Source organism: Rhinopithecus roxellana, chromosome 3 (assembly GCF_007565055.1).
Source record: "Rhinopithecus roxellana isolate Shanxi Qingling chromosome 3, ASM756505v1, whole genome shotgun sequence".
Classification (NCBI taxonomy): Eukaryota; Metazoa; Chordata; class Mammalia; order Primates; family Cercopithecidae; genus Rhinopithecus; species Rhinopithecus roxellana.
In genome coordinates this window covers 71047319-71071187 of record NC_044551.1, presented here as the reverse complement: position 1 = coordinate 71071187, position 23869 = coordinate 71047319, and the positions used below count along the sequence as shown (strand labels likewise).

At 40.5% G+C, this 23869-nt stretch overlaps 1 protein-coding gene across 4 annotated transcripts in view; it reads right to left on the bottom strand.

The window, feature by feature from the left end:
• The window catches only part of EGFLAM (EGF like, fibronectin type III and laminin G domains), a 201040-nt gene that overhangs the window by 141049 nt on the left and 36122 nt on the right, over positions 1-23869 (bottom strand). The window contains exon 1 of one of the 4 annotated variants that reach the window (XM_030927903.1): positions 19297-19318. The exons of the other annotated variants lie outside the window; for them this stretch is intronic. The gene's annotated coding sequence lies outside the window, so the exon portion shown is untranslated. Of the gene's footprint in view, positions 1-19296; positions 19319-23869 lie in introns of those variants that run through there. 4 annotated transcript variants of the gene reach the window in all.

Genomic DNA, 23869 nt, shown 5'->3' with positions numbered 1-23869 from the left:
GCTTGACATTTCCTGTCTTTCAAAGACTTTTTAAATGGAAAACAAACCACATCCCTTCTCCCAAAATGCTGGAAACTTTGAAGACTCATGGTTATGGTATGAACTTGCTAGGGATGATAACAGCTATAATTTATTGGCCACCATCTCTAAGCTTGGCACTCTTTGGCATTTTACAAAGACAGTGTGCTGCCCCAAAGCCTACAGGCATAATTTGGAAAACAGAAAAAAAGATTCCCCTTCCTGGCAGACATAGAGTCCAAGGCCAGGCACAAGGCGTGGTGAGAGGATGTAACCCGCTTCCAACCCTCCATCCCATCTTCACCCTCTCCCTACCCTACTCCCTCCTGAGCAGCTTCGGTCTCAACAGCTCATGGCTTAACAAGATGATACCCAGCTGAATTGCAGATCTCTGCCTTCTCAGCTGCACACAACATTATATAAGTTAGTCTTTTCAATTCTTTCAACAGCTCTGCAAGGTAGGTATCAGTAAACCCATTTTTCAAATGAGGAAACAGAAAACAGACTTTTTTTGACATGTTCAAGATCATAGAAAGTAATCTTGCTGCATCCTTGTGCAAGAAGTCAGGATTTGACCGTGGGTCTCTCTGACTTCGCAACAGATGTTTCCAGTTACTTCCAGGATCACGTGATAGAATGGACACTGGAACGTTGCAGGAAGCAAGCAGACTACCACATGGGGCAGTAATTGCTGGCAGAAGTCACATCAACCACTCATCCTGCTCATTCTGTCCTTGGCCCAAAGCAGCAAGTCTTCTCTTGCTATCATTTTTTCTTGGTAAGAACTTAAAAAACTGACATAGGAAAACTGAGAAATGTTATTTCCTCAGATTTGGGGTTGAGGAGCAGACTGGCCTGGCAAGGTTATTCTCCAGAAGAGAAGCGTGGGAGCAGCTGAGTTGGAACTCATGTCCCAAGGGTGTTCAGAGTGCAGTGAGGGGCATGCTGTGAGCACATGAGCTTTGGAAGTCAGTGGAATGTCATGAATTGAGTCCATAGTATGGAAGAGATGCAGAATCTTTAATAAAAATTGCCAAAATCACAAAAATGAGGGAACGAAGAATCATCATAGCTAAAATGTATTCACTGATGTCGACATCAGTTCTAGGAGCTTTGGATGTGTTAACTCATCAATCCTTACAACAACTCTACAAGGCAGGCACTATTAGTGTCCTATTTTAAGAAAGAGGAATCTGAGAAACGGAGAAGTTAAGTAGCTATTCCAAGGTAATCCAGACAGACCATGAACCAGGACCACTCCAGAGCCTGGGGCCCTTGGGGAGTAACACATGGAGCCTGATGTTTGCATCTGTGAGGATGGAAATGACACAGTCATGGGGACTGGAGCTGGCGACAGAATCACACTCCAAAGAGGTAAAATGTTCTATAAGAATCCTAGAGAGAGCCTGGAGTTGCTCTGAGTCCTGAAATAGGGATCCAAGCCAACCAACCAACCAAAAAACAGGAGGCACCGCACGGGCTATACTAGTAATAAAATTAAATAAAAGTATCAATAACTGCTTTAAGGACCAGATTCTGTGCTTAGGCTTTTTCTTTTTCTTTTTTTTTTTTTTAAACAGAGTCTTGCTCTGTTGCCCAGGCTTGAGTGCAGTGGCGCTGTCTGAGTTCACTGCAACCTCTGCATGCTGGGTTCAAGCAATTCTCCTGCCTCAATCTCCTGAGTAGCTGGGATTGCCGGCACCTGCCACCACACCTCGCTAATTTTTTGTATTTTTAGTAGAGACAGAGTTTCACCATGTTGGACAGGCTGATCTTGAACTCCTGACCGCAGGTGGTCCACCCTCCTCAGCTTCCCAAAGTGCTAAAATTACAGACATGAGCCGCCATGCCCAGCCTGTGCCTAGGCATTTTAAACATATATTCTCATTTAAACTTCACAAGAATCCCATTGTACAGATGAGGAAACTGAGGCTGAGAGTGAAATTAAATAACTTCCCCCAGTCACACACCTCATAGGTGGCAGCTAGGAATCCAGGTCAGAAACCAGCCTCTCACTCACTGGCTCATTAATGCTCTGTCTTGTTGGGGAGGACACCAATTTCCTCTCAAGCTTCTAATTTCAGAATATCTACATAAGGTCTGTTCAGTTGGGAGCAATAATATCTTCTGATTAATTGAGAAAGTATAACAGCAGCATGTCACACATAAACTTTTTAAACACAAAAATGCACTTATATATTGTGCAATGAACAGTGGTATCGCTTGTGAAGGGACAGAAGTCTCATAACATGGATAGTGCCTATCAGGACTTACGATATCAATAAGGGGAAAAGGTATGCATGACTGACACAATAAAGCATGATGAGTTGTCTATTTTCTGGCACAAGCAAATCATGTCATAGGGAGTAGAGAAGAGGGGAACCACAGAGGCTGGAATCACTAGGGATTATAAAATCTAAGTTAGAAATCAATACCTAGTAAATGAGATTTGAGATATGCAAAGTCACCTTAAAGAGATGGGATAATGAGACTTGAAAAAAGTGCAAGGCTAAATCATCCTGGATGCACCTCCTCTTGGTGTCCTAGCTGGTATTTATGTTGATTTTAGTCAATGCTCATGTTATACCAATTGTTAAGTATTTTGACTAGCCTCCTGCTATTAGTCAGGATAGCCTAGGTTGTCTATTTTAGCAAATGACCCCCAAATACAGTGGCTTATGGCAAGAATTTTTTTGTCATGCATTCTAGAAAATCACCGAAGGTCAGCTGCAGCTCCGCTCCATACGGTCCCCACTGTAGGACCCACGCTAATGGAATAGCCTCATCTGGAGCACAGGGAAGCATGTGCTCACTGTTCAAGCTCCTTCCCAGTAATGACACAAGTGACTACCACTCACCTTTCATTGGCCAGAGATAGTCATATGGACTTACCCGAGTTCAACAAGTCACCATTATGGATTAACAATAGCATTCTGCCAACGTGTGAAGAAAAACCGTGTCTTTTGGGTGGGCAGTAAGGTTTCATTTGGAATACAGAAAAATCTAAATCAGAGAGGAAAAATATGGCAGTGCTCACCTAGGCCCTGTCCAAGGGACCCAATGCCTGGGAGCCCTTCTAGGGTCACATCCACATCCCTGAGGATCTCTTTTCAACATAGCAATCACTCTGTGATTTGATCAGGATCCAAAGACAGGCAAGGAGAACAAAACTATCAGGCATTTGTATACGTCCACTGCCCACACCCTCACATTCACATAATGGTTCTGGCTCTGCCGGACTCTCTCTTGAAATAGTGGACTTAAAATACCCTTTAACTGTAATTAAAATGCCATGGTATTGGCATAGGAATGGACAGGAAGATCAATAGAACAGAACAGATAGCCTTAGAATGTATAAAAACTTAATTTATGATAAAAAAGACATCTTGGATCAATGGAGAATGGAAGAATTATTCAACAGATGACATTAGGAAAGCTGGTTAGCAAATTAGAAGAGAAAATCAATTTCTAGCCTTAATTCATACTACACACCAATGTAACTTTAACTCCAAATGGAATAAAGAATTAGAAAAATATATATTTGTAAAGCCACAAAACAAGAAGATTCTCCTCGTTCACACCCATCCACTCCCGCAGAATTACTTCTAAGTTTTTCTTAATAGAATAAATCATACACAAAACAAACAGATTATACAACAAATTTTTTTAAAACATTTCTTTCTGTCAAAACAACAACCAAAGTTAAAATGCAGCCTGGGAACAAATATCTACAGACAGACAAAGATTAATATCATTTAACATATAAAGAATGAATACAAAATACGACAAAAACATGTTATGGTGCATAGACAAAAATGGACAAAAGGCTTACATAGACAAGTTATTAGAAAAGGTAAAATTTAAAAACAGAAAAACATTCAAATATTTTACATGAGTAATTCAAATATTACATGAGTAATTAAGGAAGTACAACTTATTGCAATCCTGAGGGCCATTGCTAATAAATCGAGACAAGTTTTTTTAAATGATAGAATCCAGTTCTATAAAGGGAGTGTTTTTATATGTTTTGATTAGTTATTTTACTTGGCAAAACTCTTTTGGAAAGTAATTAGGTGATGTATGATGACTCTTTAAAATACACTAATATGCCCTAGTATTAATAATTCTCACAATGTATCCTAATGAGATAATATCAGCTATGGAAAAAATATTTTATGCATGAGCATGTTCATCTCAATATATTTGTAATACTTAAAATTAAAAACAGTGTGAATTCAGGTAAGACGTTAAAGCAAATTATGATAACATATTTGTACTTGATGGCCTATTACTGAAATGATGCTTGCCAAGAATTTAAGATAACACGTGGAAATGTTTTTGTTATGATGCATGTAAACAAGGCAGTCTGTGAATTGAACACACGTACAATATAAAATTATGTAGAGCCTCCCTTTGCATCTGTGTGAGCTAAAAAATTATGCAAAGCAAAATCATGAGATAAAAAAATCAGAAAAGATTATGCTTGGCTCAAAATGATTAATTTTTCTGTCTACTTTTCCGTATATTTTATTTACTTTTTATTTTTTGTTTTATTTTTATTTTTATTTTTTTGAGACAGAGTCTTGCTCCATCTATCACCCAGGCTGGCATACAGGGCACCATCTCGGTTCACTGCAACCTCCACCTCCTGGGTTCAAGTGATTCTCCTGCCTCAGCCTCCTGAGTAGCTGGGATTATAGGCGCACACCACCATGCCCAGCTAATTTTTGTATTTTTAGTACAGAGGGGTTTTCACCATGTTGGGCAGGCTGGTCTTGAACCCCTGACCTCAGGTGATCCACCCACGTCCACCTCCCAAAGTGCTGATATTACAGGCATGAGTCACTGCACTCAGCCCGCATACTTTAACTTTTCTCTAAAGAGCATGAATTACTTTTATGACAGAAAATAAGCATCTTCATAATTGATAATAATAACTGAATTTTGACTGTGTCAGGTGCCAAACTTTGGGCACTTTACAAAATCAGGGCAAGTACCTACAACCAAAGCAGAAGAATAACATCTAACATGTTTTAGATGCCAGATATATTCTAACTGATCCCATATATTTATCCTATAGATGTTATTATCATCCCTGTTTTACATATGAGAACCTGAGATACAGAGAGCTGGAGTAACTTTTGCAAAACCACACAGCTGGTGAGCATGTGATGGAACCACGATTTGAACCAAGACAGACTGGCTCCAAAGCCAACACGTGTAACCACACTCTACAGAGATTATTGCATTTAATCATCACAACACCCCTGGGAATAAAGTAACTGTTATTATACCGAGTTATAAATGAGAAAACAGGCTTTGAGAATTAAATGACGATGGTTACAGGGCTAGCAAGAATGGACTCAGGCACTCATACCCCAGAATCCCCTCCCCTTCCAAACCACTGGCTTAAATTGCATTATGAAATAAACTATATATATATATATCCCATACTTCTCTGTTGTTTCCTCTGCTGCTCCCTTTTTCTTGGTTAAGGGCATATAGCCTTAGTTACTCAGTTTGTCGATTGTCCAAGGACCTTTTATACCCATTCCTTCCTTCTGTTTCTTTGCCTTTTTTGCATCCCCTTCTCAGTGTTAGCAACTCTAGGATTGCCAACTTCACTTCAAGTTTATGATTTGTTAAATATCTTGGTAGGGAGCGAAGTGTAAGGGCTTTTCAATGTTTTATAGATGTCTTTATTTACATTCTTGCTGTCATTATCCCCAAAAACAGAAAAAATGAAAAAAATGCAAAAAACAGACAGGTTTGTCCATTAATGGATGAACAAAGAAAATGTGCACACACAATGGGATACTATTTAGCCATTTAAAAAAGAAAGAAATCTTGTCATTTGCAACAACATGGATGAACCTGAAGAATACTACATTAAGTGAAGTAAGCCAGGCACAGAAAGACGAAGATCGCATTATCTCACTTAGACGTAAGATCTTAAAAAGTTGAACTCACAGAAACAGAGTAGAATGGCCGTTACCAGGCAGGCGCTGGGGGCTGGGGGATTGGGGAAATGCTGGTCAAAGGATACGAAATTTCAGTTAGACAAGAGGAGTAAGTTCAAGAAGTCTATTGTACAACATGATGACTATAGTTAATAATAATGTATAGTTAAAAACTGCTAAGAGAATAGATTTGAAATGTTCTCACCACTAATAAATAAGTATGTGTGTTGATAGTCTTCCACTAGCCATTCCACAGTGGCTGCATATTTCATAACACCATGTTGTACACCATAAATAAATACAATTTTTGTCAATTTTTAAAAATTTGCAAAACAGACAGGTGACTGCTGTATAGGAAATGTGACCAACCCATGGTTCCAAGTGGGAGAAGGAATGGCAAGGAGCCAAGCAGAGGCAGGGTCACAGGGCAGTGGGAGATTAAGGATGGGGTAGGTGCTGAACCCTGCATCTCTCTAGGGCTGTCCGCATCACAAGGCTCTGTGGCATAGCCAAAGTGCCACCCTCAGATGATCATTTTTCAGTAGTTCTCCCATGTGAACAGCTCTTCGTGAGAAGGAATGAGTTTATTGGCCAAACTGGCTTAAATAGTGGCATGTCAGGTCAAGTGTCTGAGAAACTGGAATCTTAAGAAAGGTCTGTATCACTACATCTGCAACCTTGTGTTATGTTCAAAAATCACCTGCAAATTCAGGCCACAAAGGTAGATATTGATAATGGCCTTAATATTTATGTTAAGGCATTAGGAAAAAATTGATACTTTTTTTTTTTCTTTTTGGGAGTTAAATTATAACAATCAGAGAGATTCCTAGAGAAGGAGGTAAAAGGATGAAGAAGGTAGGAGGGAAGAAAGGAAATTGCACAGGAGGCATGGGTAGAATAGCTTCATATGAAAATAGCTAAAGAATAATTTTAATAGTTTTTGAGCCCTCTCTGTGTCACACAGGGTCTGACAAGTACATATGTAGAACTCATTTAATCTTCACAGTTACCTCATGTAGTAGGTTATATTACTCCCAGTACACAGATGAGGAAACTTTGGTACAAAGTGTACAGCTAGTAAGTGAGAGAGCATGGATTTGGACTCCGACTCTCTCACCCTGGAGCCCACAGCTCACAACCACTTTCCTAATCTGAAGAAAGCAACCTCAGAGCAAAACAGTGGCTTACAATAAATAAATGAAGAGGAGGAAAGATTATACTGTTTGGGGATTTGGGAGGATTACCAGCTAGAAAAGCATATGTGAAAGGCCATTCCAATCTGTTTAGCCGCTTTAAAAGACTCGACTCGACTGTTGTTCTAGGGATGAAATAACATCTAGTGTCAATGCTTCTCTGTGTGTTCCTCAAGCACTCGGCAATCCTTGAGGTCCTGAACGGTGCTAGCAGCTTGGAATTCCCCATTATGGCCTACTTGAGCCATTGCTGTCATGGCTGATGCCATCGTCTGGCATTACACCAGTGGTGGCATTTGGTGTTACTGTGTAATATTGGGTCGCTGTCATTTATTAAGGTGTAGGCAAGTTGGATTTTGTCTGTCCCCCAAAGAGTTAAATTTACTGTCCTGAAGTGGACTGACTGTCCCCTTTTGATGTTGTACCAGAGTGAGAGGGACAATTAAACAAAAGCAAGTGCCAGGCTGAAATATAAGCATTCTCAGACCACCAGCCACACAGGGAGCTGCAACCTTCATGTATGCTTTACAGTACAAACACAGTGCTCTTGACTCAAGGCTTTAGGTCACATTGTCCAAGTGTTCCTTTGCTTACACTGAGTACACACAGTTGATGGTTGTGGGCTTCTCAGTATGGGGTACATTGGGCTCAAAAAAATACAGAAAAAGAGAGGGCAGAGCAATCTACACCACAGGCTAATGAGGTGGGGCAAAATCTCACTGCCTTTCACTTCCTCAGTTTCTTTTTCCTACTAGTGCTAGTGATGTGCTTAAATATAATCAACATATAGTGGGTTAGAGAAGAGTGAAATGTTTTCATTACTGTTTGCATGTCTCAACCTTGCCTATACTCAGTGGTGTGCTGGTAAAAGTTTTTCTGAAAGCCCCAATTTGTAGTGCATACCAATTTCTGTGGTGTAAATACTCACACCATGGCCAGTTTTAAGTTACCATTGTAATATCAATGAACACGACTTTGGGAAGAGATGTGCAGTAGCACTTTATGTAGTATGTACTTCCATGGTACAAATAGTAGATGTAAATAACTTCAAGAACACAGACAACACAAAAATGTACTAAAATAATTAGTAAGTGATGAGTTTTGAGTATTTGATGATAAATTCATACAACATAATTTAATTTTTAATAATGGTTATGTTGGCAGCTGGCTTCCAAAATCCCTGAAAATTTAACAATTGGCTCTTGTGAGTCTGTGGGAGCTGTCTCTAGTACACCACTGTTCCTAATCCTATACAGCTACCAACACAACATTTCAGATTCCTAGGCAGTCAGAACCCACATATTGTTGTACAGTTGGGCAATGCAGTGCACAACCTGTTCAACTCAACACATCAACCTTGTAGGTAATATGCAAACCAGGGCGTATCTTGGTTTTTCATTCCAGATTCTTTCTTCTCCCACAGTCCTCTTCTGTCTGACTACCTTGGTGAGATGGGCCTGATAGAAAGAAGCATTTAAGAACTCTCTGACCTCTATCTCTTTCCCTAGAGTCAATCATCATCCTCATCTTCCTTATTGCTACCTTTTTTTTTTTTTTTTTTTTTGAGCATCCATTCTAGTTCTGAGTTCTTAACATAATTTACTTTTAAACCTTGGAGTGACCCTAAAAGTAACCATTAAATTTCCTAGTTTTTGGATGAGGAAACCCAAGTGAGTTTAAGTAACTTGCTTAAGGTTATGCAGCTAGAAAAAAAAAATGCCAGAGCCAGCCTTCTGATCCAGATCTGTCTGGTTCCAAAATTGGTGCTCTTCCAATGACACCAAGTTGCCAAGTTTCTTTCCCTTGGTACATCCCAGCCTTCAGTATGTGGACGTTCTCACAAGCAGAAGTCACCCAGTCAGAGCTTCACCAAGGGAAAAGAGAAAGAGCAGTAAGGACACTGACAAGTCCTTATTGACCTTGGCCCCATTGGTGGGCAGGCCCGCAGCTCTGTGAAGGAAGTAACAAAAGCGACAAGAGTAGGCCTGGCTAATTTTAAAATGTTAACAAGAACTTTGTGGCTGTGCCACTTTGGTGTAGTAAAGGCTACCCTTTTGTCTTTTATTTAGCAATTGTGAGAGGGGAGAGGTTTTGAAAGGGACTATTTAAAAAGCATGTAGAGAAAGAAGTCTGTTTATTCCTAAGGGGACATCTTTCCAACAACATATTTTTCTGGGAAACTATTCTTTCCCACACAACACTATGGTGATGGACTAACCAGACCTTCCCCAGAAGCTCAAAAGGAAACAAACTGAAACAAACTGAGACCCAAGAGTCAGAGCATACCAGAGAAACGTCAAGACAGAAGTCAAAGCCAAGAAAGCCATGACCACCCCTCAGGCTGGAATAGGCAGCAAGGCCACAGGTCAGTGTAACTCTGGGGTCAAAAATGTTGGAAAATCCTACCCAGTGAATTTGTAGATCTTTAGGCATATGGTCCCCTGCATATCTAAGCAGTTTCAAATATTTCTTTAGTTGGACAGACATGCAAAGAGAAAGGTAAGTGCCAAGAGAACAATATGCAAAGAGTAATAGGAAGAAGAGCAGCAATTTTTTCAGAGCTGTGTGACAAAGTGGAGCTCAGCAGAGATTTAGGGCTACACCAGGTATAGATTAGTCCATTCTCATGCTTCTACAGAGAACTGCCTGAGACTGGGTAATTTATAAAGAAAAGAAGTTTAATTGACTTACAGTTCAAAGGGCCTGAGAGGCCTCAGGAAACTTACAATCATGGCAGAAGGGGAAGCAAACATGGCCTTCTTCACATGGTGTCCGGAAGAAGGGCTGAGTGTAAGGGGAGCCCCTTATAAAACCATCAGATCTTGTGAGAATTCACTCATTATCATGAGAAGAGCACAAGGGACACCATCCCCATGATTCAATTACCTCCCACTGGGTCCCTCCCATGAAATATGGGGATTATGGGAACTACAATTCAAGATGAGTTTTGGGTGGGGACACAGAACCAAACCATATCAAGGTACCAGGTACAACAGACAGACAAATAAACAAAACTAGGAATATATTATCTGTTCCTGAAAACAACCCCAAAACTTAACAACTTAAAATAATGATATTATTTATTTATTCACGATTCTTCAATTTGGGCTGAGCTTGGTGAAAACAATTTGTCTCTGCTCCACACAGCATCAGTGGGTTGGCCTGACTATGGCTGGAGGATCCACTTCCAAGACGACTTACTCACACTGGGGACTAGGCACTACTGCAGCTGGCTAGAAGTTCAGCTGGGGCTAGCGACCCAGGGCCTTGGTTCTTGGTTCTTGCTGCCAGCTGGGCTTATTGATTCTCCTATGTGAGGCCTCTTAAAGTAGTAGTTACACTGAGCTTCCCCACTGTATAATTCTCTTAGGGTACTTAGATTTCCTATGTGCAGAAACTGTCAGAACTTCATAAGGCTGAGGCCTGAAATTGACTAAATATCACATCTTCTGCATCCTATTGATTAAAGCAAATCACAGGGCTAGCCCCTGTCCAAGGAGAGGGTAGTACAGAAGTGTGTGAATACCCACAGGAAGTATCATACATTGGGGAATCACTAATGTAATAGACAAAGGGTGATCTTTCTCAGTAGTCTGAGGAAAATTGTATATTCAGCAGTGTAACTACAATGTATATATAAACAAAATAAATTAGAGTTACATGAAAGCAAAAAGAACATAAATCATAGAATAGCAACAATAGCTGCAACTGCAATTCAGTAAAACGGCCCCGAACAGGAGATACTAAACTGTAATAGCCATCATGGGGGAGGAAGGGTAGCTTCCCTGTGAGCCCAGAGGCCAGGCCAGGTCAGGCCACCAGCAACCAGGACTTCAGCCTAGCCAAGCAGCCCCCTGGTGGAAAACACATGCTTCTTCTGGGGTCCATTGTCTTAGAACAGATCTGTCTTAGAACTGTCCTGAAGTGGACTGACAAGTGATCAAATGTTGAACTTTGATATGTGAGTTAGCTAACAATTTGGTGCCCCTTCAAAGTGATGCTCTCTCTTTTTAAAAAGATCACAGTAATTCAGGTAAGATTTCTTATTCATTAGGCCTAGAACTTTTCCACTTTTACAAATCAAGGAATCATTTATTAGACTGCTCATCTACTTCAGTCATAAGGACACCATGATGAACTAGCCAACACCAAAGAGCTCTGTAGGTCAGGCCATTCTGATAACTGCTGGGCTCTACTGCCAATTATCATAACCATGGTCACCCACTCAGTTGCTAGTGATTAAGTACTACCTCTTGGCTCATATAATCCAGGATCCCATCATCCCCACTGAATTTAGGAGCCCACTTTGATGCAGCCATTTACACTCTCAATTCTCGCTTACACAGAAGAAACCACTACCAAGTTCCTTAAGGATGCCAGGACACACCTAATGAATGTTTGTCCTACTGCCTTGGTGAAGGACGTGTCCTCTGAACATTTCTGGGGTCACAGTGAGAGGGTGACATGCACAACTTACATAATAAATTCACTCCAGTATTCTAATCTTCGTTAGTTTGGATTCCCTAGGAATAATACAAAATTTGTACTTTTGCCAGTCTTTTAAATCTCTTCTCAAGACATTCAGACATGTCAGGTATTTTATCAACGTTACTTTGCAGAGTAAGTTTCATCCAGAGCCTACTGACCTGTTCCAGTTGGACTGGCTGCCTTTTCTATCTAGTAAATATTTGTCATTCTAGCATCTCCTTCCCACTATTATTCTGGGGACTCCTTATATCCCTCTCCTGGGTTGGATCGTCTGTCTCCTGCACCTTTGGTCCTGCATCGTGGTTCTTTCCAAGTTTTGGTAAAGGTCATCCTCCACCACCTTCCTGAGAAAAGATGCAAAGGAGGTAAATGTATTAAGAGTCTTCTATCCTCATCCTTCATTGATAGTTTGGATGGGTATGGAATTCTAGGTTAGAAATAGTTTTCCTTCAGAATTTTGAACTAATTGCCCTACAGTCTTCTTGCTGCCAGTATTACTGGTAAGTCCGAAGTCATTTTGATTCTTGACTTTTCCTGTTTTTGTTTTTACTTTCCAGAATTTTGTAGCATTTTCTTTTCATTTCCTGGCTTGGGTCTATTTTCACCTTTTTGTATATCTGAACTATTTTATTGGTAATATTTCCTTGATTTTTTCTCTTTTCTTCCTTTGTCGAATGCCTGTTATTTGTACAGCTGATGTCCTGAATTAAGGCACTAATTTTCTGTTCTCTCCTTTTTGCCATCTCTTTATTTTTTGTTCTACTTTCCAAAAGATTTCTCCAAATTTCTTTTTAATCCTTAAAGTGAGTTGTCCATTTCTGATATCATATTATTAAAATCCCAAAGCTCTTTTTGCCCTTTTATTATTATGTATTTACTTTTATATACTATCCTGCTCATGTTTACGGTTGCAGTATTTTATCCGTCTAGGGATCTAAGTGAATACTGGTTTTTTTTTTTTTTTTTGGTGTGTTTCTGTTACATTTTCTTCATTTCTCATGGTCTCTATTTCCTCCAAGATATTTCTACTTTATGCTGTTGGCTTTTATCTTTCATGTTAGAGGCACTATTTAGATGTTTGGGAATCCTTGATTATCTGCTCATATTTAAGTATTCATTAATAAAAAGCTCATTGTAAACTTTGTGTGTGTGAGTGGGGCTTCTTGACTGTGAACTTTACTGTAGATGTTTTGAGAGTTTTTAATATCAATATCATTATGTTTTTCCTTTTAGGCTGGTCAAATCCCAGGGAAGATCTTTTAATATCCTACCTAAAGGAACAAGTCTGACCAAAATATGGGAACTGAGCAGGGAAGAAGACTGAGGTCTCCACATCCCATGTACATATATTTTGCGGTATGGTATCCATATCCCCAATTGTGATGGATGCCCCCTGTTCACAGACCTTCTGCTTTTAACTAGTCTTTTGGGAAGAGGGAGGGGATTGTCTGGCTATGCAGGTATTGGAAAGAGATATGGAATTCTGACTGCTTCTCAATCACACTTTCAATCAGTCTTCTTTCTCTTCTCTTTTACCTTCTACTTCCAGAAGTACTTGGTACCAAACTCTGAGAATTTAGGGGATTCCAAAGTGTAAATCTGAAGGCTCTCAGTGTTCCTTAATGCTAGCTTTAGATTCTCTTTTATTTTTATTTATTTATTTTTTTTTTGAGATGGACTTTTGTTCTTCTTGCCCAGGTCGGAGTGCAATGGCGTGATCTTGCTCACTTCAACCTTCGCCTCCCTGGTTCAAGCGATTCTCCTGCCTCAGCCTCCCGGGTAGCTGGGATTACAGGCCACACCTGCCTAATTTTTTGTGCTTTTTAGTAGAGATGAGGTTTCACCATGTTGGCCAGGCTGGTCTCGAACTCCTGACCTCAGGTGATCCACCTGCCTCAGCCTCCCAAAGTGCTGAAGTTACAGGGGTGAGCCACCATGCCAAGCCTACATTCTGTTTTCTTATGTCTATTAAGTCATTTATCACTTTTCTATCTACTTTCCATTTTGAAATTTTATGGCGGTTATCATTTTTTTTGGAAAAAAAACATTTATAGTCATTTTCGTGGAGCTTTGAGTAGGGGCAAAAGTAGCCATGTGTTTAACCTACCCTCATTGCCTTCAACATTTCAGCAGAGACACAAATAAATATTTTTTACATATATAAGCAATACTTATTTAGAAAGCTAGGCTGCTCACTACTTTAGGGAAGACAAAGAAGGGTGAGTGATCCACAGCTTCAGTTTTATTGCCTAGCAATTCAGCTCCGGCCCCAGACTTGCCTAGCTCTCTCAGCAAAACTTAGAAGCCCTATAGATAACTGGACTCATCTCCCCTACACAGCATTTTACAGACTCTTTTGTTAACAAGAATTCCCCTTGAAGGTTTTATCCCATTCACTCCTCCCAAAGCATCTTTATCAATATTTATCTTCCAGTCATAAATTACTGTCTATAAGAGGTGTTCTTGTAATTAAAATTGTGTTCATCTTATATTTCCAGTGAAATTTTTACTTCCCTGTGATATTTTCGCATTCTTCAGGCAACTGCTCAGCTGCTATCTCCCCTAACTTTTCACTGATTGAAGACTGACGAGAATACTATAGTAGACTTGGGGAGAGAATTCAGATTGGGGGAATGTTTTTCTTTAATGAAGTCCTTTGAAGAGTGTGCTGGGTAAATCCCAAGGACAATGGGTGTATTTCTGCTCTTCCACAACTACTACATGCTTTTCTTCCCTATGAAATGGGAATGGCAACCCTTCCCAATCTTTCCTCACAAGCAGCTGCACAAACTGAGTTAAAAGACACCTGCTAAACCCCGGTATTCTAAGAATCCAGAATGAGCTCATTATTGAATCTGGGCTGTTAGGGCATGACGATAGCCAGGAGTAGTGAGGATAGAGGTTTCTCATGAAATCCTCACTCAGACACTTATGGCCTGTTTGGAAAAATTCTCAGAAGCTGAGATAACTAAGGTTTGTCTCTTGCCAGGTATCAGCGAAACTTTAGAAAAATCTATATGGTCTACTTTACAGCTACTTAAACATGGGAGAAAAGGCTTGTTTTCCACGTGCTCGTTTTTGATTCTCAGACACCTTATAAATAAATCTCTTAAAGAAACAGTCTGAAATGTCAAGAGTCTGTGTGCAGAAGTGCTTCTGAACTGTTGGGGGAAAATGAACCCAAGAAATGGAGATAAAGTTAATTTATATTTTAGAAAGGAGACACTTCTCTTGCTAACTTACTATTTGTTTCATGTCGAAATTTATATTTACATTTATTCTATCTTTGAATTCTTATAATGATTTTATGAGGTAGTCATTATTATTGTCCCCATAATGCAGTTAAGAAAATGGAGGCTCAGAGACTTGCCCAAGGTCACGGAGCAGGAGGATGGCCCAGATGAAATGTGAATGCAAGCTTGTCTGATTCCCATGCCTATGCCGTGTTTGTCATCATTATCCTCGAGGAACTCTGACTTTAAATAATCTGTCTATGTTACAAAATCTATACGTGTGAATGAGACTGATTTTTTTTTTTGGAGATGGACTTTCACTCTGTCACCCAGCCTGGAGTGCAATGGCACTCTCTCAGCTCACTGCAATTTCCACCCTCTGAGTTCAAATGAATCTCCTGCCTCAGCCTCCTGAGTAGCTGAGATTACAGGTGCCCGCCGCCATGCCCGGCTAATTTTGTATTCAGTAGAGACGGGGTTTTGCTATGGTGGCCAGGCTGGTCTCAAACTCCTGACCTCAAGTGATCCACCCACCTTGGCCTCCTAAAGTGCTGGGATTACAGGTGTGATCCACTGCGCCTGGCCTGATCTCCTCCTATTACAAGATTAAGCAGGACCTTTGAGGCTGTCAGGGGAGGGAGATATTGGAGATTGGTGCCAACTGCATACCAGGCACTGGACAGCAAACTTGCCTGGCATCAAAGGCTTGGGTTGATTTAGACATGACTGGTAACCAGCTCTTCCCAAACTCTCAGAATGTAACAAGTTTCAACCTTAACATAGCTCTTTTTCTTCCCATTATTATTTTTATCTCATTCCCACCCTACTCCATTTCAAGCTCCATGACCCAAGCATAATTCTTGGGTTTTCTGTGTTAACCCTAGCACAGAAAGATGTCATAATGCTATTTAAAGAACCTGAACTGTACATCACTTAAACCTACTATTATTTTTCCCATCTAAAAAAATTCTCCTGACCCTGTTTCTCCAAGCAACTACCACCCATTTCTTTTATCCTCTTTCCAGCAACCAAGAGTCATCTATACTCACTGTCTCTGATTCCTCCCCTCCCATTTTCCTTTAAACTCCCCTCAGTCAGTTTTCACCCTCACTATGCCACTAAAATACCTTTCTTCAAAGGCACTGGTGTCCTCTGCCTTTGCTTAAACCCCATGGCCAGTTCTCTGTTCTCACCCTACTTGAATGCTCAACAGCATTTGCAAGTCGATCACTTGTTCCTCCTGACAGTCTTCATTTGGGTTCCTGGTTTCCTCCTGGTTTTACCTCATTTCCCCTGAGAATCTCTTGTGAGTTCTTCCTTATCTCTCTGGCTTCTTAATGTTTTAGCACCTGGTGACCTCAACACACTTGGCTTTCAGTACCATCATTCTGACCACAGTTTCCCCTCCGAACTCCAGACTTGTACATTCAACAGCCCTCCCAACACATGGATTTCTAACAAGCATCTCACATGTAACAACACCTCCAAAACAGAACTCCTGATCTCCCAACCACCATCAAATCTGCTTCACGCGGTCTCTCTCATCTGACTTGACATAAAGTCCTTCCTTCTAGTTGCTCAGGCTAAAAATCTCAGCATCATTCTCTGCTCCTTCCTCTTTTACTCATAACTCATCCACAGGGTCAGGAAATTCTGTTAGTTTTATCTTCAAAATATTGTCCCAATTTAATCACTTCTCACCACCTCTGCTGCTACGAACCTGAACTGAGCCACCATCTTCTTTCTCCTGGATTACCGCAATTACTTCCTAACAGATTTCTCTGTTTCTATTTTTATTCTCAACACAACAGCCAGAGCTTTACTTCAAAAAGAAAAATACAGCCGGCCCGACATGGCTCACGCCTGTAATCCCAGCACTTTGGGAGGCCAAGATGGGTGATCACTTTAGATCAATAGTTTGAGACCAGCCTGGTCAACATGGTGAAACCTCGTCTCTACTAAAAGTACAAAAATTAGCCAGGCGTGATGGCACGTGCCTGTAGTCCCAGCTACTCAGGAGGCTGAGGCAGGAGAAGCACTTGAACCCAGAAGGCGGAGGTTGCAGTGAGCCGAGATCGTGTCACTGCACTCCAGCCCAGGCTGAACAGAGTGAGACTAAATCTAAAAAAAAAAAAAAAAAAAGAGAGAGAGAAGAGAGGAGGAGAAGAGAAGAAAAATACAACAGGGTTATTCCTCTGCTCAAAACCCGCAGTGGCTCCTCATTTGACTAGTGTAAACATGCCCCTTGGGACCATGCATGATCTGACCCCGAGGTGCAGCCACCCAGGCCTTTATGTTCCTAAAACAGGACAGCCACACCCCCACCTTGGGACTTCTCACTGGCTGTTCTTCATATTGCTGACTACCTCACTTCCTTGGTAACTCTTTAACATTCTCAGTGAGGCCAATCTGACACTCCATTTAAAACTGCAACCCCTCTCTTTCTTTGCCTAGCATTCCTTATCCTCCTTACTTGGCAACACTTCTTACTTTTCTATAGCACTACCCATATACATTTATGTATTTATTTTCAGATTGTTTATTTTTTCCACTCGAGAACAAGTTCTATGACAGCAGAAAACAGTGTCTGTTTTTGTTCATTAAGGCATCCCAAACACCTAAAATGCTGCCCAGCACATAATAGATGCTCCATAAATACATGTCAAGTGAATCCTAACACCTTTCTGGGAGGCTGGCCATCAGAATTTGCAGCTTTCAATCATGGCAGAAGGCAAATGAAGAACCAGCATATTATCTGGTGAGGGCAGGAGCAAGAGAGAGTGGGGGAGGCATTATACTCTTTTAAGCAACCAGATCTTGCATGAACTCAGAGTGAGATAACCTCTGGTAAATAATAGAGTAATACCATCTCAAAACCCCAACACAGGTGTTTCTACAAATGATTTAAAGGCCCAGAGACGATCCAACAATCTCAGAGCAAGAACTCACTCATCACCAAGGCAATGGTGCTAGGCCATTCAAGAGGGATCTGCCCCCGTGACCCAAACACCTCCCACCAGGGCCCACCTCCAACACTGGGGATTATATTTTAACACGAGATTTGGAGGGAACAAATATCCAGACAATGACACGTGCCATAGCCAAGCCTCACCTTGGCTCACTGTCTTGCCACAGTGTCTTGAATTCTAAATTCTCACTGGGCTGTGGCTTCTTTATGTAAGCCACATAGTACATGGATACTTTTAGGTAAATGAGAATGAGTAGGCAAAAAAAAGTTGTATTTTTCCACAGTAATGAGCATCTAAGTAGGGAGAGTCTTGTCTGTCCTCATTCTTTCTTGTGTGTTGCAGAATAAAAGCCATAGCCGAGGGGCAGCACATGGTAGTGACCAAGAACAAAGTCTCTGGACCACAGAACCTGGGTTCACAACCTGCTCTACCACTCACTAGTTATAATTCCCAGGGGTAATTTCCTTATCTTTCTGTGCCTCAGCTTTCTCAACTAGGAAGAAATCGCTGTGCCCATATCCAATATTGTTTTAAAGATGTGCAGTTTGGGATTAAGTTAGCTAATATAAGGTAAGAAATGTGACACTTTGGGAGGCTGAGGCAGGTGGAGTTTGAGACCAGCCTGGGCAACGTGGTAAAAACCCTGTCTCTACACAAAATACAAAAATTAGCTGGGCGTGGTGGTGTGTGCCTATGGTCCCAGCTACCCAGGAGGCTGAGGTGGGAGGATCACCTGAGCCCAGGAGGTTAACACTACAGTGAACCGTGATCACACCACTGCACTCCAGCCTGGGTGACAGAGTGAGACCTTGTCTCAAGAAAAAAAATTAAAAAGATAAGAAACTTAAAACAATGCTTAATATATAATAAACATTCAATAATCTTAGCTAATGTTTGTCAAAATATTTACATGTTGTATTGATATTTATTTTGGTGATTCAGTGGGAGGTTTTGCTTTGATGTTCACAGGCATTCAGATAGGGCTGTATAATAGAGTATTTAATACCATCTCAAAACCCCAACACAGGAGTTTCTACAAACGATTTAAAGGCCCAGAGATGATGCAGCGAATTGGGGCTTGTAGAAGTGTAAGCTTGATAGGACTGCGGGAGGGAGCTATTTGTACAGCAACATGCTCCTAGGGAGCACCAGAGAAGGTACAAAGAGCTGAGATGTTTTACATCTTTCCTAATCAGAGAGCCCTGGAAGACAGTATCTAAAAAATTACCTCTAATGATGACTCCTGCATTGCTCAAATTCAGCAGGTATGATAGTCTATTAAAGCCAAAGCCTTTAACAACGCCAATCGCTGTACAGGCGGGAAAGAAGAAAATGTCAAAGAGAGACTCAGTGCTAGTAAATGTTCCCAGCCTTAGCATGTCGGAAAACCATTTCCCTCCTTCTCTAAGCAGACAACAGATCCCCTCTTACCTACATTGTCAAGCTTAGAGATGTTTTCCGAGTCTTCACAAGCCCTTAAAGTCTTCAGTTTTCTCCAAGCCGCTCTTCCCAGGGTGTTCTCTATGTGATGTGTGGATTTTGGCTCAAGGACACTGGATCCTGACTGAAATGCGCTCGAGCAACATTGTCCTTAGGACAGTAAAGGATCCCAGCTGCAAGCTGTCTCCTCCTTGGCCACGTCTCTTTACAAAATGATTTAGGACCCGGGGGTGCCCAGAAATAGCTCTGAATCTTTGGTGAGAGGTTTTCAGAGCCGAGAAATTACTGGTACACCTCCTACTGCTGTTATTTGGATAGTGAGCCCAGGCACAATAAGCGTGATCCTTTGGCGCTAATAACACTTACTAATGAATGACTCTTGCTAGCTTTTTGCCTGAGAAGTGTGACTTTAAAGACCAGGTAATTGCTGCAGAGGACAGGCTCAGGGTCAAGCAAGTTTGGATTAGGACACAGCGTTCTTAAAAGCTTCCTTTCCATTTCAGATGTGATTTAATCTTTACATAACCTAGGCTTTAGAAAAATTCCAAAATCCACAGTGCAGAATCCAAAGGAATAAAATATCCAACTGCCAGTTTCATGCTAAACCAAAATTGTGTGATTTGAAATTCATTGACAAGAGATTAGATATTTTTAAAATTCTAGGAATATCTATGTTTCTGGATAAGTAAATAGTGGAAAATAATGGCCTTTATTTGGTACAAAGGTGACTCTCTAAGTATACAATAAGATCCCTGACCTCTCTTAATTTAACTACACCATTATCTTTAATTTTTTAAACTTTCTATTTTGAAATAAGTTTATACTTACAGAAAAGTTGTAAAAATAGTAATAGAGTTCCTCTATATCCTTCACCCAGCTGCCTCTGTTAATTCTTACATAACCATAATACAATGGTAAAAATCCAAAAGAATTAACATTCATACAAATTTTGCCAGTTTCCCACTAATGTCCTTTTTCTGTTTCAGGATCCAATCAGGATCTCATATGACATTTAGCTGTTATGCTTCTTAATCTCCCCCGATCTGTAACAATTCCTACATTTTACCTTGTCTTTTATGACTTTCCCACTTTTTTTTTTTTTTTTTTTTTTTTTTTTTTTTTTTTTGAGACGGAGTCTGGCTCTGTCGCCCAGGCTGGAGTGCAGTGGCCGGATCTCAGCTCACTGCAAGCTCCGCCTCCCGGGTCTACGCCATTCTCCTGCCTCAGCCTCCCGAGTAGCTGGGACTACAGGCGCTCGCCACCTCGCCCGGCTAGTTTTTTGTATTTTTTAGTAGAGACGGGGTTTCACCATGTTAGCCAGGATGGTCTCGATATTCTGACCTCGTGATCCGCCCGTCTCGGCCTCCCAAAGTGCTGGGATTACAGGCTTGACCCACCGCGCCCGGCCAACTTTCCCACTTTTTAAGAGTACTGGTCAGTTGTTTTGTAGAATATCCCTCAATTTGGCTTTGTAATTTTTTTTCACAATTAGATTGAGGTTATACATTTTGAGCAAGAATACCACAGAAGTGCTGTGCCCTTCTCAGTAAATTATATCAAGGGGTACACAGTGTCAATGTGTCTTATTACTGGTGATGTTAACCCTAGTCACTGGAATAAGGTGATGTCTGCCCACTCTTTCCACTGGCAAGTTACTATTTTTCTTTTGTAATTAATAAATATATTTGGGTGCAGACTACTTTGGTATTATGAATTATTCTATTTCTGTCAAACTTTTGCCCACTAATGTTAGCATCCATTGGTAGATCTTGCCTGCCTCAGTTATTATTGCAGTGTTTGCCTAATGGTGATTTTCTATTTCCCTCACTCCTTTGATGTTTATTAGTTGGAATTCTACTGTAAAGAAAATGCCATTCTCTTTAAGTGCCAGGCAGCTGAGTATCCTGTGAAGCAGCCGGATTTAGATGAAAGAGCATGGACTTCAGAGTCAAACTGGCTTCTGTGAGAATCCAGACTATTCAACTTACGGGGCTGCATATTCAGTAAGTTGATTCTATCATCATCACCATCATCATCATCAAATTAATGCTTACCTGCTATAGAACAACTCTTTAGCTTGGTTTAGAATAGTGACAGCAATAAAAGTCAGAAAACTTTCTTTCTGCCTTGGCTTCTCCCACAAAGAGACTGGAGGGAGACCACTCTTCTTCCTAACTTGAACCCATCAATACTCTATGGACCCTATTTTCCTTTTCTTTTTTTTTTTTTTTTTTTCCCTATACATCATTTCTCACCCCCACCCCAAATCCCCATGTTGATCATACACAACATTTCTAAAACATTTCCTAGCCAGCAGGGTTAGGTGTAACTAGGAATCAACAGATATGGCAACCCGTCCCCCACCCACCCACCAAAGTGCCTTAACAATTATTTTGAGACTTGTCTCCGATTGTGCTTTGCAATTTAAATAGCACTAATCCTAACTATATAACAAGTACTCCTCCACATTTCAGGATTGCAAATTGTACTACTTATACTGTGATATTTGCCTTCACAATATAGAGTTAAGGTCTTTTAACCCACTATCAATTGAAAAAGGAGGTCTGCTTAAAAATGAAACACATTCTGCTTTACACAAGCATTTTTTCCTACTACAAGTTTGGAAGGAAGACAGGTTTTACTAGTTGCCTAATAACCATAACCTTACTTTATTGTTTGGTACATTTTGAGGATAGGGGAAGTTATAAAGTGGTAAATTTCACATCAAGATCTATCTATCCATTCTAGTTTAAATTTTTAAAAATTATTTCTATTTTTAATCAATTATATTCTAGACTTTCCCATGTAATGAAACAATGAAATAATGAGACTCTTTCAACCTACATCTGGAGCAAGGAAAAGGGGTGTTCTATTTGGTAATTCCCTATTCAGCAGTTTGTCAATCTAAACTTTATTCACCAGCCATATTTTTTTAAACTTTTTCAAATATATTATGTATAAACATCCATTTGTTTGAACAACCTCTCTCTGTCTTGGCTACTACTGCAAATAGGCTTTCCTTTCCAAATCAAACTGATAAAAAGTGAATTAAAAAGCCCTGGTCACTGCAATATTCAATAAACTTTGTATTATAGTCAACTATTCAGATCCAGTGGTTAGCAGAATCTAGCTGTGCTTCTTAGTCATGATGTGTTGCCACCAGCGTGAGCTTCATTGCAAGCACCTTATTACTAATTGTACCAAAAGTACCAAAGTTTAAGAATGAGTTGCAGTAGGGTGCAGTGGCTCACACCTGTAATCCCAGCACTTTGGGAGGCCGAGGTGGGCAGATCACCTAAGGTCAGGAGTTCAAGACCAGCCTGACTAACATGGAGAAATACTGTCTCTACTAAAAATATAAAATTAGCCAGGTCTGGTGGCATGTATGCCTGTAATCCCAGCTACTCAGGAGGCTGAGGCAGGAGAATCACTTGAACCCAGGAGGCAGAGCTTGCGGTGAGCCGAGAGTGTGCCATTGCACTCCAGCCTGGGCAACAAGAGCAAAACACTGTCTCAAAAAAAAATCAAATAAACAAATAAAAAATAAAATAAAATAAAATAATGAGTTGCTTTTTAAAATAAATCAAGGTAGATTTTTAGTTAAACCTTAATTAGTATCATTTGGATTCAAATTATACTTTCTGGAAGGGGAGATGAATGGTAAAATTATAGCTAGAACCAAGATAAACCTGTGAAACCTATAGCTTTTCTCATTTTTTCTTTTTAACAATGAAAATGATGCTGTATGGGAGCATCACCCTATGACCATCATCTTCTATGTCATTTCAGCATTGGAGAGGGGTACTGGACCTTCTATGCTTATACTATAAAATCATGCAACACCTGTGTATTTACTTATAGAAACTCAACTATATGCACTTGGCTATAGGAGTAGGTTAGATTTTTGATAAAAAGTATTTAATCTCCTGCCCGATATGGAAGGAGCATACTTCTCAGCCCCTTTCACACTGGGGATGGCCATATTATTTGCTTTCACTTCATAGTAAGCAAGGTATATATACATCCCCACTCCTTGTGTTTAAGTTTAAAGATATTACTTGATTTGACCAATGAGATGTTAGCAGGTATGATGCTTGAAGTGTTCTTGCACACTTGGGCTTCCCTCTTGAGCCTCTGTCATTGCCGTGAGAAACTGCTGCCCCCTCGGCCTGGGTCCTAGAATAGACATACGTGGAATAGACCTGAGTTTAACCTGTAACAAGGAGTCCAAGCTCATGAGAACCTGCAGCTTGAAACAGTACTGCCTAGCTGAGCCCAGCCTAGGTCAGCCTGACCCCCGCCAATCTGCAGAAACAGGAGTGAAAATAAATGATAACCGTTACAAATCATTGAGTTTTGGTGTGGTTTTCCATAAAGCAATAGCTGGTTAATAGAGTAATTTTAAAAAGAAAGAAACAGTAATATAAAGAGTGCTTAATGAGTGAGCACCTGGAGTGAGTATGAGCCAGGAGTCCTGAATTTACTGTTCCTTAAGAGATCTTAATTCCTATGTGCATCTCCCAGTGTGAGAGTCAAACCCTGAGTGAGATTTTGGTGTTTAAAGAGAA